Source organism: Polistes fuscatus, unplaced genomic scaffold (genome assembly GCF_010416935.1).
Source record: "Polistes fuscatus isolate 324 unplaced genomic scaffold, CU_Pfus_HIC Scaffold17, whole genome shotgun sequence".
NCBI classification, from domain to species: domain Eukaryota; kingdom Metazoa; phylum Arthropoda; class Insecta; order Hymenoptera; family Vespidae; genus Polistes; species Polistes fuscatus.
This window is the reverse complement of record NW_025113075.1, coordinates 1,201,496-1,219,328: the sequence shown is the minus strand read 5'-3', so window position 1 is coordinate 1,219,328 and position 17,833 is coordinate 1,201,496. Positions and strand designations below refer to the sequence as shown.

General features: G+C 27.1%; 1 long non-coding RNA gene across 1 annotated transcript; it reads left to right on the top strand.

The window, feature by feature from the left end:
- Window positions 1-10,816: 10,816 nt before the first annotated feature.
- LOC122515194 lies at window positions 10,817-17,824 on the top strand. The gene is made up of 2 exons (XR_006303229.1): window positions 10,817-11,264; window positions 17,773-17,824. It is a non-coding gene; the product is annotated as an uncharacterized LOC122515194 (long non-coding RNA).
- Window positions 17,825-17,833: the final 9 nt, after the last annotated feature.

Sequence of the window (17,833 nt, the reverse complement as noted above, 5' to 3'; positions counted from 1 at the left end):
GTTACGTAGACAATAAGGTAATAAGGACGCACTTCTTATTCGATAATATGAAACCAAAAAGAAAAAGAATCAGGCTAGAGATCAAATCGGAGAGAAAGAGAGAGAATGATTTCGCGAGCGACAAAATTTATTTAAAAAAAAAAAAAAAGAAAGATATAATCAATGAAAATATTGATCTCTGAACGAGAAGTTTAATATAATTTTTTCGTATTAGAATTAGTGACTGATTTATTTTTTTATTTCGTTTTCGTTTTCTTTTTTCTTTTTCTTTTTTTATGTAGGATTTCTAATTTTTTTTATTAAGAATGTTCTAAATAAATCGATTATTTTATAGAGAGATGGGCTTCGTATTGGATTACAACAAATAAAATTATGAAAACGACATGGACAAATGATAGGCTGATTAGAGATAGTCGTATGATTAAATTATTTCTAGAGGAAAAAAAACAAACCTAACAAAAAGGTGGAAAAGCATGAATATATAAACTTATGACTGGCATTATTTGAAAATTCTAATCAAACCTGAATTACACATCTATTCTAACTAGTACGTTGTAATTAAGTATTAAACTATTCTAGCGTACAATTAGTATTATTAAAAGCGTAACAATGTGTTCGTTCAATTGTATTGTTTAAATAATTACGCGTTTAATTGGTAATCGAGATGCTGCTGCCCTGTGAGAGAAAAAGAAAAGAAAAGAAAAAAGAAAAAAGAAAAAAGTAGCGAAAAAAAAATTAAAAAGAAATGAAAAAAAAAAAGAAAAAAGAAAAAAAGAAAAAAGAAAGTGAATCGAGTCAGGAAACCAAAAATACAAAAAGAGATATAAGAAGATCAAGAGAAAATAATAATCGTCATAATTAGTTTGTATTTACATAAAAGCGACCTAAATAAATATTTTCTTTGTGATGAGGTGTTGATCTTGACATTATCTACAATTAGATTTGCGAAAATTCTTGCGAAATAAGATGGCATGAAAAAACTACAAACAAAAATAAACAAGTTGGCATATAATAATGTGATTATTGGTTAAAATATAGTACTCTATGGGGTGAAGGGAAGGAGGAGGAGTGGTGTTCATAGAATTTGGATTAGGCGATTTCTACCTGCATCATTAAAAAAAAAAAAGAAAAGAAGCCAAAATCGGTATAATTAATTATAATTAGTAGAATAAGTTTTAATGAAAATGGGAAAAGTAATGAGAACATTATTTAACGGCATTGTGTAACATTTTAATATTAACTGACGTGAAAAAGTCTCGCGAGTGTGAATAAAATCATGTGTCTCTAACATCGCGACGAAAATCAGACTTAAAAACGTTGTTGGATAATTTTTTCAAAATTCGTAAACGAATACAGAAGCCAATTATTCCAAATTAATCAGAGTCATTCGATGAGAAATCACTCGAATGACTCTAAGTTTGAAGATACTTTTACTTAAATTTAATTTTTAATCGATAGAGACTGAGTGTGAATTTAAACGTGTATGAGAAGGTTCCATTAAATTTAAAAGTGCTGCTAAGGATTCAATTAGAGACTACCCGAACGCAAGTAAACCATGCTTCACTTTAATAAATGGTGACATCAAATTTCAAAACTTCAAATTAAAATGACGTTTCTTTAAAAATTAGATTTTTATTAAAATATAATATATAAATATATATTAATCTACTTATTCCGAGTATCAAAAATAAACGGTCCGAAGAAAGCCTGTAAGTCGTAAAATTAAAACGATTTTAATAATAATGAAATCGTTATTAATAAGTCGTTGCTCAGTACGGTATGGAACTACTCTTTAAAAAAAAAAAAAAAAGGCATGATATTTCTAGAATACTTTTATAACATTAGGTATCACATTAGGTATAATTGAAATAATTCATTTGTTAAGTATTCATGCATTCAATAGGTTTAAAACTCAAAGATCACTATTAGGTCGAGGGCGTAAAAGCTTATTAACGGGTATTTCTTGTAAAATGGTATTTCAATGATACATTTGAGGGAAAATGGTTAAAGAAGAAAAACGCACGTACTCATAACACGAATTAGCAATTAGGTTTAAGGAAAAAGGAGAGGTTTTTGGTGTCATCTTCAAATTAACCAATCAACCTCGATTGTAATCATTTCATTACTAGCAAACTTGCCCGTGAATAATATCTACCTTTTTCTTTTTAAACGCATGACAACTCCTCTTACAATGATATCAAAATTTATCACAGTATTTCCCTTCAATTGCACCCAAATTTTGATCGTGCTCTCAATATTGCGATAAATGTAACACATGACCAATTTATACGCAATTTAATACGCAATTAAATATAATATGATGATATGTTCGTTAGATCGAATGAAATTAATGTTAACTTAACAATATTAATACGAATCCATAATATATAAATTTATTATAAGAGTCAAGGCTACGATGCGGGATAAGACGATTGAAAATTTGAAGCTCCAATTAGAGTCCTATTAAAAGAGTCCTCCAAATTAATTATACTCTCTGCGTATTATTCTACGAAATTGTAAAATTTTAAAATGTAACTTTTTCAAATAGCTATCGAATTACTCTAAAAGTCCAAGTCTAGCTATGAATTGGCATTAAAAGTAGTCTGATATTTCGCATACTTTACTCAATACAAAACAAGGGATCTTCAAGTGAGCTGTGTAACACTATCACGTTACTTTTAAGTGATTAGATTTAATAAAAATACTCGTCATTATCAGATCAATCGCGTAAAATCTTCTTATCACGAGCATTTTCGATGAAATAATTTTTATATGATAAATTTGAAATGGGGGGAGGGCGAGGAGGAAAAGGGCCATTTCGATTCGTATGATATATAACGTAGACACGCATAGCAGGCACGCGCGAGCAAGCATTATCTGACCTAACCCTAACGTTAAGATTAGAGCATTGAGAAAAGAATAAAAATTAAATAAGAAAAAAAAAAAGAAAAAAATTAAAAAAATAAAACGATGGAGGGAGTATTTGCAAGGTCATATAATAGTTTTTTTTAAAAACATCAATGTCGTTGTTATATACTCCTTGGAAAAGAAAACACATTCCAGGAAAGTTTGTTCAATCGGGAAACGAGTGAGCGGGAGGCGTTCGTTTAAAGAAAATGACTATCGTTATATTTTTAGAAAACGAACGTTTTCGATTTTCTTAAACTTTGGACAAACTTATCCTCCTCGAATAAATTTGATATAAATAAAGCTTAGTCATCTAAAATTTAAGACTCGCCGCGAATTTGTTTCTATCATCGTTTAAAAACCATTTAGTCATTAATAATTAATATTACGTGGGCGTGCGTGTGCGATGCGATTAAAGAGAATAATTAGGATTAAGAGAATTTAATAATGACTATATGTAAATTATTGTATAAATTATTTCTCATATATCAGTGCGCCTATTAAATATTAATTATTAAGGTTGCATTCCTCGCTTTTAGACTTTAGATTTAGACGGAGCATATATAATTGTTTGTCTGCGATTAGATATGACTAATTATAAGATTAGGAATTAGGAATTAGGGGAAGATATACAGGAAATTAATTTTTAGTTCTTATTCTTAAAAATTCAATCGACGAAACCTATTTCAAATTTATATATATGTTCATAGAAACTTGCTCGTGAATGATTTTAATTTGCGTACTGTTTGACAATGACAATGCTACGTAAAAAGAAACGCCGCGCTATTGTATTCTCAAAAGTTGGCTCTATTTGAATTACCATCACTTTTGTTTGAGAAATAAAAACTGTTTCTATAAAAAATTCATGAAAATACGTCTTTTTCGAGCCTCGTAACTGCGTATAACCCTTTATGATAAAAGCATGCGAACTTAGTTGTTTTCAAAATGTGTGCGAAAGAAATGTCATGAAATCGTTAAATCGAAGAAATAATATGAAAAAGGACAGTCATTCCATACGGTGCAGTAGTAAATAAGTAATTGAATTGAATTTAGAATTAGGTTGATAAGGAATAAATGAATCTTAAATTGGAGCGACAACGTAAATTGACAATTAGATCCTAAGTTCATCGAAAAGAAGGTTACCAACTACCTATTTTCTAGGGCATGACGAGCTACCATAAATAATGTTGATTATTCGGTAAAAAAAAACCTGATTCTATCTGATAAGAAATTAGAAATTTGTGTTCTAAAAGAAAAAGATTTGTTAGTATATTTTTGATGAAATACGTTTTATTAGGATGAACGGAAAGTAAGTCACGGGAATTAGCATCGAGAAAATAAAAAGAAAAAAAATAAAAAAAAAAGAAAAAAGAAAATAAAATAAACAAAAAAAAAAGCACAAAAAAAGAATTAGAACGGTGAATCACGATAACATTAACACAGATCGCTTTACCTACCAAGGGTCGAAAGATGCGCAGCTTACAAAAAAAAATTGATAAAATTTACAAAAAAAATTTGAAAAATATTTAAAAAATTACAAAAAAAAAAAAGAAAAGAAAAAAAAGTAGAAACGAAAAAAAAGAAATAAAAGATAGGAGAAACGACAACGATGAACACGCATAAAAAATACCGTACCTATTGGTTGACAGGACACGCAAATTGAAGATAAAAGTATCCCTCAATACGATAATGTGGTGGCAGAGTAAAAACAGCAGCAGAAACGATTCCTTCACTATCTTATTCGCGTCAACATCAAATTCTTAGAGCATCGCGAACTTAAATAGTTCGAAAAGCAAGAAGAGAAGGGGGCTTTTTATGACGTTTTCACGAAAATGTCTGAGAGATCACGTGACTACACACTTTTTAGATATATAACGAATGAGTTACCCTTCTAAAAATAACACATCCGAGTAATGTTCGTACTAAAAAAACACCTAACGCGTCAGCTTTTTACCACCAACGACAACACTGTGTGTGTCTTACTTTACTTTGAACGCGCACACAGCAGACACACGTAGCCCCGCTGAAATTCCGATTTTCCAATCAACGAACGGATGATACATTTTCGAACTTTCACGAGAGATTTTCAATGTTTCGGGGTTCCATTTTAGAAACGCGAACATTTCTCTGAGCTTAGTGTTGTATAGAAATAATCTTTGGTAACTTGGAAGGGTGGGTGGGAAAGATTTACAAATTGAGATAGAGTCTCATGTACCTCAGTATACTAAACATCGTTATGTGTAGTCTTTGAACGTCATCTTTTAAATTTAGTGAAAGCTCGCCTCTTATAGTGTTACGAATTTTCATGACCAACAATTGCAATCTCGTAGTAGTATACATAGGCTCTGAGGTATAACAATTAATAAATTGATCTCCAAAGAACACACGGGAAAGGAAGATCAGTTCAAATCGTAAAAAGGCATACAACGTGTGATAAAATATCGCATGATTTACAAGATAAATATTGGTTTACATACTTCAGGTACTACCCCATAGTCCGAATACACCTTAAAATTATTTTATTCGATGAAAAGAATTTGCAGGTGTTCGGAATTGAATAGAAAATCCGATGAGAACGATAACACCGTCTGACACTAAACGACAGTCGAAACAATAATTAATTAATTAATTGATTGATTGATTGATTAGGAGTGAAGAACTGTCGTTAACGATTACTGATAATCATATTAATCCATCTCGAATAAAAAAGATAAAAATCTCTACTCGGTGTTAGAGTAAAATCACGTTCGATCGATCAGAGGATAATGAAATAATTGATGATCAAATAAAAATATTCCGAAACGATGTTTCAATCGTCATCCAACCGTGTAATTCAACTTTATTCTATGGATAATGATACAAACATATCGGAATCGAGAGATATCGATGAGAATGATAATCAATTTAATGCAAAATAACCCCCGGTACGATTCACGATTTGTGCTAAAGTTTCCTCAAATGAAAGGAATGAAAGATGGAAACAAAAAGGAAGGAACAGTCTTGAGCCATACATGAACGAATACATTAGTAGTGTACCATATTTTATCTCGTATAGATAAAAAATAGTTATTAAGTGAGAACTAAAACTAGAATGAGAATAATCTTATTCTCAAATCTTAAATCTTATTCTTCAATTTTATTCTCAAATCTTATTCTCAATCTCCCATTGAAGAAACGTCATCACTTAAGCGCATACTTAGGCAGTTCTAACGTGACCCCCTTTTTTTTTTCTTACGACAGGAGGTAAAACTTTAACCTCCTGTTTAACATGCCAAGGGTGAGAGGGGGAGGTTAAAACCCTTAAGAACGGACAACACACTGATTACTCCCTGGACACGTAAACCAAACTTATCTACTCGCGAGTCTTTCATTTGTCTTGTTTTATGAGTCTCTACTCATTTGTCTTTCATAATTTTTTAAAATATCGTCCAGGTAAATGCACTCTACTCCCCTCGTGCTTCCTCCCTTCTCTATTCTATATACAATTCATTGAAACAATTATTATTTTTTTCGTGAGAGTGTGTTTGTCTAAGTAATATACCATATTCTTTCAAAAATAATTTAGGTTAATTCTAAAAAACTATATGAGGAATATTTAACCCGTATTATTTTAATAATCGTATCGAATTCGTTTTAAAAACAAATTTAAATGGCATGAAACTATAAGATTTTAATTATCTGAATGATTACTTGCTTTAGATAGCTTATAACGGGGAACAGGTTTTTAAATAAACTTTTAAGATCGGTTTATTGATAAGAAACAAATGCCATGTTCGCGTAGTATGAATGATAAGCGTGCCAATGTAAATGTTTAACGTAAGACTTTTTTCTTCGATGAAAAAGATTATTATAAAAGTTAAAAACAAAACAAAAAAAAGGGGGAGATAACTTCGGTCACTTAGTTAAGCACAAATACGCGTGAGAGCTTTCATTATCGTAAAATAATATTATCATTATCGTAACATTTACTCCTTCGACTAGTTGCTTTTCTTATTTTCTTATCGATGGGTACTATAAAAACAATAATAATAATAATTAAAAAAAAAAAAAAGAAAAAAAATATAAAAATTAATAAAAAGCGACGAGAAATTGTCGCAAAAAAAAAAAAGAATAAATATATAAATAAGTCTGAATGAGAGTTAACCATACACGCAAAATAGTATGTAGTAGTATTCGTTAATTTAAGAGGGAAAACTGGACATGATTGAAGAGACACATAAGCAGGGGTATCTGTATATCTAGGGAAGGCTAATGTAGATTAAATAATATGAATTTATTATTCATAAAAATAAATATACGTTTTAGGGCAAGTGAAATTTTGTCATGTCGCTTAAAACAATAAATAATCCAACTGCACCCACATTTTAAAAAGATCGATAGGTAATTACGTTAAGAAAATTGTCTGAAAAGTTTTGAACAACCGATTACAAGAATCAAACGAAATATTTCCTTCATTAAGAACGTAAAAAAAAAGAAAAGAAGAAAATAATACGCACGATATATTTACAAGTTCAAAACCATCGAAATAATAATCGTCCCTGTCGGATAAAAAAATATAACACGACCCGTTTGAAGAGACACCTGAATGAGAAAAAAAGAAAAAATTCCACAACGATAAACGATGAAAAGTTGCACACATTCTTTGTTGCACAAATACGATTTAAAAAAAAAAGAGACTCGATATAAATCAATAAACTAGCTTTTGCGTTAATGCATACGTATTAAAAATACACGTTAATCGAACGTACCACATACTGACACTCACAGCAAGTAACGTTTTCAAACTAGAATATATACAAATATTCCTTTAATTAGGTAATAGTTGTAACGATTAAGAAAACGGCTAGATATCATTAGTTTTTAATGTTAAATCATAAAAATCGATAAGGTTCATTCCAGAACTTATGGCAATGGGAACCCATATAGCATCGAATTACGAATAAAGTTTGTAGAAAACTTATGAGAAATTTTTCATTAGAAACTTATACGATGTCTCGTTGAATTTACCTGGATAAAACGATTGTTCATTAAAACGAAAATAAAATCAATTGAAATGAAATGAAATGAAATGAAATGAAAGAAAGGAAGGAAGTGAAGGGAGGAAAAGTAAGGAAGAATATTATTTACAAAAATATACGATAGAGTGTTAGTTGTTAATCATACAACACAACAACTGCGTAACATTCATATATACATTAAAATATATACATACGTATATATATTTATTAATACTTATATATACTTATGTATACATAATTATATGTGTATAATATCTCTATCTCTATCTCTATCTTTATTAACAAAAAAAAAAGGAATACTGCGTACTATTGAATACATACATACATATATATGTATATTATATATAAGTAATTTTATATATTAAATATAAATACTTATATGTATATATATTACTATAATTACACGAAATATCCAATGAAAACTTCACATTTACACATGCTACTACATGAGAATATTATTAAACTACGAGCTATAAAATGAATAATAAATACAAGAAAAAGCAAAAAAAGATAATTAAGGTTTGGGATAATAACTTAAACGATTTGTACTGTATATCTCGATGGCTTGAAGGTAGTATATACATCATTTTGCTTATGTTTAGAATACGATATTATAATCGTGAATATAACACACGTTTAATTATGATTATTTTATTATAAACTATGGGATTGGTATTAAACGTTTGTATGATGTGTTGTATAACCAGGGTTATAAATCGCTATAGAATACAGTTTATCACTTATGTTAGGTATAGAAACGCGTAGATTATGTATCTACTACAGTGTGTGTTTTATAATACTACTGGTTCTCTATCTACTTAATAACAAACGAAAAAAAAAAAAAAAAGAAAACACAAATGCAACAACAAATTACAAATTACAAATTACAAATTACAAGTTTTACTATACTATTGTACGCTCCTGACAAATATTTTACAAAACGACATTTTTACTTCTAATAGATACATTTTATCTGGCTATGTTTATATCATAAAACTTATATATATAAATATATATAAATAATATATCAGTGTGCTACGTTAAAAAGAAAAAAAAAACGAGCAAAATAACAGAATTCATAAATCTTTTACTGGCTGAGAAAAAACAATAAAGTGAAATCAGATATAAAACAAAAAACAAATCATTGAGTATTCTATTTTTTTCTTTTTTATTTATTATAATAACCAATTATCGTCCTTCCTATATTAATATTAATATTTAAACTTTACGCTCCCATATATTTCATGGTTTTCATTTTTTATCTACCTTATTGGTGTATCATTGAAGCTTGATACGCGTACACTAATCAAAATCATTTTGGGATCCGGAGGAAGATAAAATTTGTTAAATGGGTCTTACTAAGGTATGAAATATTTTTTATTTATTTAATTAATCGTATATTATATATGACTATTTAATTATATTTCATTCTATATATTAAAATAATATATATATTATACATTTATAACGAAGTAAACTAGTACTATATATTAATATTACAATATTCAGGGTGTTCCAATTATATTTTCGCAAAATTTAAGTATCATGTTCTATGAGTAAAAACAAGAAAACAATGCTTTTATTGTTTTTCAGATAATAATTTACTTAATAAATAAAATTAGATGATTCATATATTAAAATAATTACTTAAGTAAAACGAAGCTTGAAATAGAAGCATAATGAACCAATTGAAAGTATTATTAATAATTATATATATTTTTATTTACAATAAATTTTTAAATATTATCATAGTAGATATATTAGACGGACATTACTATAACGAGCTTTATAAGATAACATTTGTGTTATTTTTTCGTCTCTTGTTATTTGGTGGATTGGCTTTTTAAAATTTTTTTATCGTAGTTTGCAGCTTACACCTTCCTGTAGAAAAGAAAAAGAAATATATGGAGATTAACTTAATAAAAAACACTGGGTATTTTGTTGTGAACATCAAAATTCGTGTTCTTCCATATTTTATATAATACTACAGTTTTAGATAAATGTTGAAAAAAAAAAAAACATCGTGTAAATCAATTTTTCCATTTCATGCAACGTGTGTTTTACAATTATGCTTTTTACATGCATTTTTATAATTAAATCATATAGAATCATTCTAATAATAAATATATAAATATAAATACATATGATATATATTAAACAATAGATATTAATATGATGAAACATAACGGTGCTATATAAAACATTAAATTAATTAAATCTAAAATAAAATTCGTATATTAAAATGCTAGTAATGAGCCGTTTATTCGAATGATTAATTATACTTTTTCGATAAACGATCAAGAGAGAGATCATTTCTATGAAGATATAATAATTTTATTTTCCAGAACAATCATCCTAATTGTTGTCGAATGATATCATTTTTGAAGAAGACACTCGTTCGATTACTTCAATGAATTTATTTTCTAATGTCATTGTACAAATTGTGAAATAATTTTATTATTAAAATAAAAAAAGAAAAAATACATTGAAATAACATTATTATTTATTAAGAGAGTATAAATTAAATTTGATAAATCCATTATAGATCTTCGATCATATTTTACTAATACAATTTTTAATCGATAAATTTATCGAGATATTTGTTCTATGATTAAACGAAAACTTTCATGATGCGAATATACTTTTTGAATGGTCAAACAATTAAAATTTGTTACGAGATACAATTGTCTGCTAAAGAATAAATATAATATCAATAAATAAATATAATTATTGAAAATCGATGCGAAAAAAGGGTGTTTAAAAAATAATTATCAATTATATATATATATAAATTATAAATTAATATAATCAAAAAAGGCATTATTTTTAACGCGAGATAAATATTACAAAGTATACATTTTAAAGTTGTGTAAAATTGAAGAATATTAAAAAAAGAAGCCCATAATTTGTGAACACTTTTTAAAACAAAAATGAGTATTTAAAAGAAACCTCTAAAAATATAATACACTAGATGAGAAATAATTACGACTAAAAGAACAAAAAGATACTTCTATGCAAAGTACTACATGCTATAAAAACTGAAGAGATAAAGTTAGATACTAAAAAGAAACGGAAGGAAAAAAAAACAAAAGGGTTATAGTCTCGACGGAAAAGTTTCGCAGACAACAAAACGTTTTACGATTGATCGTTCGAGTTACTTGAAAATAGTAAAATATAAAGATTACATATCTTCCTTTATATAGATAGATATGATTCTTGGCTTAAAAAATCCTAGATTAAAAAAAACAGAAAAAAAGGTATGAGAGAGAATGGAGGAAAACTATTAAAGAACAATGATTTTCCACGACAAAGTATAATAAAGTAAATTTCAAATTTAAGGTACGTACATATTGACGAGTAATCGATTAATATAATAATACAAAAAAAATAAAATAGCTTAATTAAATATCGTAGAATATTAAGAAACAAATTAACATATCTTTTACGAATGAAATAACAGTAATATAAAATAATAATCTAATGAAATTAATTTAAAATATTAATGAACACAGATCAAACAAATTCGTATTGAAATATTATTTACCTTTTTTTTTAATTTATCGTCTTAAATGATTCGATGATTATTTTCCAATTAGTATAATAATTCATTTTCTAGTTTAAAAGAAAAGAGTAATAATTTCCTCATTCCTCTTTCGAATGTTTTTCGAAACGAATCCACGATACGCACAGTAGAAAATCCAGTTGAGTTTTGAGCTCTCGTTGTTGTTTATAACTATAGCCAACTTTTTTTTACCTGTCCCTGTCTTTACACACTATTCCAGTTCGATAGAAACGTGTTCTGTATATAGACGAGCTGTGTAAAGAGAAATGCGTGCGTCTTTTTTTTTCTAACGATCGTCTAGAACAGTGTTTCCCCATTTATTTTATTCTATATTTTCTTTATTTTTTTCTTTTTTTATAAATCATAGTCCTACCTTAATATCTCTAAAAATTTCTACAAATAAGTACCCTTTTTTAAAATACAATAATACATACCAAACATTCAATAATAACTATGTCAAATTAAAAAAAGAACAAAACACTATATTTAAACGAATAATAAAACTAATTATTAATATATAAATTTGAACGTAAATTTAAGAAAGAATAAAATGAAAAGAAATTCATGACGATTTGTTAATTGCAACACGTGCGAATAAAAAACAATTCCAAATGTTTCATCGAATAATACTTTGAATCTTAAATTGAGAAACACTGATATATAGAAACTACACACACAGACACACACATAGTAGAAACATAAGAAGTACACAAAGTATATCATACCCCCCCACCTTATTCTTCTAATCGAATATTTAAAAAGTTCGAGACCAGGCTCTTTCCCTTATTAAAAATTCAAAGAAATTGCATTTTCAACACGTATGGGGAACGATTTAACCCTTTGACCACGCCTCTTGAAAACTTCGTAACAATCGTCGTCGTTGCACTTTTAACGAAGTCTATCCCCTTTCGATGGTGATACACCTTCCCCCACACCACCACACCCTTAAGCTTACTCACATTGATGGATGAGAAAAAGGGAGCTGTGCCTTTTTTTTTTATTATTATTATTATTTTTAGAACGAACCTAAGCCCCCCAATCGTTCCGTGTTCTTTTTTTTTCTATTCAACTTCCTTTTCACTCTTACGTAACAATATTCTATACACGCTGTGTTAGCTTTAGTTATGTGTGTACGTGTGTATTTGTGTGTGTTAGTCTAGGGATGGATATCTATGATGACAGGAAAAGAGTTATAGTTAGAAAGAGAAAGAGAGAGAGAAAGGGGAATTTAATTGCAGGCTTACACACTGTCTTTACACTGTTCTTTCTAATGCTTTTATTCGTGAGAACTATAAAGTCTGACGTACGAGTTGCTGTTAGTTCGTGTCTAATATTTTTCTATTTCTTTCTTTTTTTTTTTTTTTTTTTTGTCTTTTGCCTTTCGTCTCTTTTCTATCCGTTTTTATATTCCTTTCTCCAGCTTTTTTACCATCTTACGCTCTGTTCCATTTTATTTCTTATCAACTTTTGATACCTATGCGAAATGAACTCTGCTAAAACTTTATTCTTTTTTTTTTTTGAACTTTCTCTTCTAGTTTTTATTCTTCTTCTTCTTCTTCTTTTCTTTTTTTTTCGGGACTCCTTTTTATCTTTCCATCTAATGATTAGAAAGAAGAAATATATAAATGCGATCTCTGATTGGAACATTCGTCAGATTTTTTTGGTCCTTTTTTCGTTACATTGAATGATTGATGCTAAAAAATATTCTCAATTCTTTCGTATAGAGTCTTTTTTTTATTTATATTTAATAACTATCTCTCCGTAGGAAATATTTTGTCCAATTATTCTAATATAATAATAATAATAATAATAATAGAATGCTTTTTTTCATTGTTATCAACAATTTTTACAAACAAATTCTTGTTACCTTTTTTAACGAACGACGCATCAAATTAATAAGCTTTCTCTTCGTTACATTTCGCTTTCTTTAAATAATAATTAATAATCTTTATTATCTATAATGGCTTTCAAATAAATTTTTCAATCTTCCATATATCTCTCACTTATCTAAATTTTTCTCTAATTCGAAAAAAGTTTATTGAATCGTTGATTCTATTAAATAACTACTGTATTAAGCTTTTTCCTATTTATCTTTTATCTGTTAAATTTATCCTAAATTCTCTATTACTATCTTTCCTATATTCTAATCTATTTAAAAGCGATTTTCAATCAATGCTTTCTTTCCCCATCTATGCCCCCTCCCCTTCCTAAATATTTTTATTATACTTATTATATTTATATATCTCTAAATTATCTGCTCTTATATCTATATCTTCCATTTAATCGATCTCTACAATCTTTTCTATTCATTCATCTTTCTAATTCCTTATTTTTTTTTTAAATTACTCTCGCTGCTTTCTTTTCGTCAGAAATTTTTTTTCTTTTTTTTTTTTTTTCCCATTTCCTAAATATCTCCAATATCATCTATGGTATCAATTTCACTTGATATCAATTACAACTTTCCTTTTCGTTCATTAACTTTCTAAATATCCTACAAATTATCTAATTTATCTGTAATACATTTTTTCACACCTTTACTTTCCTATGGGGTTTCCTTTTAAATATTTTTTTTGTTTCTTATTACTCTTCCTGCTTAACTTTTTATCTACAATCTTTCGAAACTTTCTGATATATATATCTTCTAATATTATCTATTCTATATATTCAACTTGCAAATCAATCACTGCTTTCCTCCCATTCATTTTTTTTCTAAATATCCTGTTAAAAATCTTATGAAATATCTTTCCTCACACGTTTATCTTTCCTATTATTTTAATTCAATACCCTTTTCCAATTTCTTTTTATTAATTTCCTTCCTAAAAATTATCCGATATCATTTTTTCCATACGTTATCTGATCCATCCATTATCTTTACTTTATTCTCGATTTCTCTACGATTTTTCAATCCCCTATTTTTTGTTTCTTCTCTCTATTTCTATTCGATATACCATTTTTCTTTTTATAAATTTATTCCATCGATCAGAAAAGACAAAATATCTACATCAAATGTGTATACTAATTAAAATGATTTCCATTTCTTGCCACTCCCGTCTCCCCCTCGCGTGTGATTTCATATATTCATTAATATAAAATTGCAAAAGAATATTATCGTGAATAACGCATGTGTCGATTTATTAATATTTATAAAATCAATAAATTTGTGTGAAAATAAATTATTAAATTACAAATTGACACAGACACAGACACAGACCACAGACACAGACACAGAAAATATTTTTATTCTCTCTATAGAATAAAAAAGAAAGATACAATAAATTAATATGAAAAAAAGAAAAAAACTATACTTCCTCAAAGAACGTCTCTGTGAATTTGTTTATATTATTATAATAAACAACGGATGATAAAAGTGTGCGTAAAAACCCTCGATTTTTGTGTCGTGCATAATATATGGAGCACGGTCAATCGGGAAAAGAAAAATAACAAATAAAGAAATGAAGCAAAGCAAGCAAGGCAAACTTCCTCAAAGAACGTCTCTTGTTGAATATTGTTATATATTATAATAACAACGGATGATAAAAGTGTGCGTAAAAACCCTCGATTTTTGTGTCGTGCATAATATATTGGAGCACGTCAATCGGGAAAAGAAAAATAACAAAAATAAAGAAATGAAGCAAAGCAAGCAAGGCAGAACAAAGAAAAAACAATTTAGCATTAGGTTGCAATTTATAAAAAATATACAAATCTAACATAGATCAGGAAAAAAGAAAGAGAACGAGAGAGAGAGAGAGAGAGAGAGAGAAAGATGATAAGAAATAGTATAAATATATGATCAATATATTTTCATCAATTAGGTTCGTCTTGACGTAGCACTAATTTTTGTACGTAAAAACTCTTATACAAGTTAATAAATAATACAATGAATTATCCTCACAAATGTATATTCAAATTCAAATGATACATATTGTACGATGTATCTAATTAATTATTACATTATCAACAAATAAGTATTTGAAAATATGCATTATTAATGCAAGAAAAAAGAAATTTTATTCGGATGCATGAGGTTTCATACAATATTTCAACCTGTATATGGGTTTTTTTAAACATAAAAACGTCGTTGGTTTAACGCCCACAAGAATTCCGTTTTAATTCCATATATATATATATATTTTTTTTCTTTCTTTTTTTCCAATTACACGACTTCCTTCGATGAAGTATTATTTTTATTGAATATACGTTCTTTAAATATTGCAGAAATACAAATAAATTAGATTAACGATACATTCGTTTTTAGATATTTCATTGAAAAGAGCTTTGCAATTAATTGAAATTTAATTACAATTTTTCTTAGGCGTCTTAGAAAAAATTAGTACAAATTATTATACTTATAAAATGTTTAGAATATTTTTTTTTTTATATGCAAAGAAAAGATGATTTATCTATCGAGATGAAAAATATGCTGCAGTTTTTATTCGATCTGCATGTATCTTTTATTTTTCTTTTTGGTATTTCGATAACCATTATGTGAATTATTATTCTCCTAAATTTTCTTATCTCGTATTTAACCATGCATAAATAATATTAAATATAATAGTATTACGAATTATTCTTCCGCGTTATTTCATCTGATTTCTAAAGTTTTCTTATTCCTACATTATTAAATATTTCTCTATACACGTACATACATTTCTAAATCATTTTTCTATTTGTCTCAACAATTCATAACACTTTTTGAACATTTATAAATAAATTAATAAATAAATAAATCAATCAATCAATCAATCTCAAAATAATTTAGAATTAGTAATTATCGTTAAAATATTTCTCAACCATTTACATGCATCTCTGCTGACAATTTTCTAATATATTATCTTAATGAAATATTTTATTTAACAAATATATATATATATAAATATTTATCCAAAAAAATGTGCACGTAAATCTTTTATATAAATGTTATTACAAGTTAACGCGACTTATGACAATGTTGCGTAATTTAATCATCTCTATCTTTCGATCAAACGAACAAATTATATATGAAACAATTTGTTTATTAACGCTGCACGATTCTCTCGTATTCTTATTTTTTTTTTGCATGCAACGACAGGATTGATGTGTCGCTTGTTTACGTGAATAAATCGATTAATAAATCGATAATGTGTTGTACATACCGATTTTTAAACTAAATTGATCATATCTTAATGACAAATAATAATTGCTTTATAATAATAATATTAATAATAAATAAAATATTAGCACATATATATAACCAAATGAATGAATTCATAAATTCGTATTAAGTGTGATAAGAGAATGAATTGTCGTAAATAATATTTAAATATATATATTAATATTATAAAAGGATTAAACAAGTTGATGAAAAATTTCATTGAAATATTAAGATGTTCAAAGATAATTGTTAAATAATTTGTTATTTAAATATGATCATAATTTTGAAAGCATGAGTATGAAATATGATATACACTGATACAATACTTTATTAATTAATGAAACTTTTAATCGATTTTTTATACTATAATAATCTAAAATTATATTTGTCTCTCTCTGTCAATGATTAATGACATCTCTAAATAATAACATTGAAATATTTACGTGGATTCAAATATTTATCTAAGTAATTTGTTATTTTAAATATGATCATTGTTACGGAAGCATGAGTATGAAATTGAACACTTATGAATTTTTCAAAAGCCATTGCTTGTTTCTCGTATTTCATTAAAAACGACAAACAATTAAACAACAAATTCAATAAAATTTCTTTAATTTTTTTTTAAACTCTCCATACCCAATTAAATTTTTATTTAAATCATAAAATATTTCTAATTACGAAGGAATATTATGACAATATTAATGAATTTGTTCGAAGCAAGTTTTCAATCGCTTTTCTATTTCTACATTTCATGTGTGTGTATATTAATCACACAATTTTACAAAATATCACCAAATTGTTTGCATGAATCAGAATCAAAATTAAAGGCACTATATATTAAATAAACATTTTATCTTTTCTTTTTTTGTTTAACGATACTGCAATCCTATAATTAAATTTCTTATTGTTTGATAATGTGTTTGCAAGTTGAAACAACGTTTATACGATAAATCTAAAAAGCCTAATAGACTATACGCTAGATTTTCTGCATTTTAATAGCATAATCTATGAAAATAATAATGCGATGTAAGAATATATAATAACAAGAAATTGAACGAATTATAATAACCTAGAAGCTAATTATATAGTGTCTAGTAAGAAAATTGTGCTTTTGCATTGGCCAAATACTATTTGTCTTTTTTTATATTTTCCAGTTTTCCTATTCGCTTAAAGGGAGCGTAAAGTTACACCTAATAATTAAACAAATATATAAAT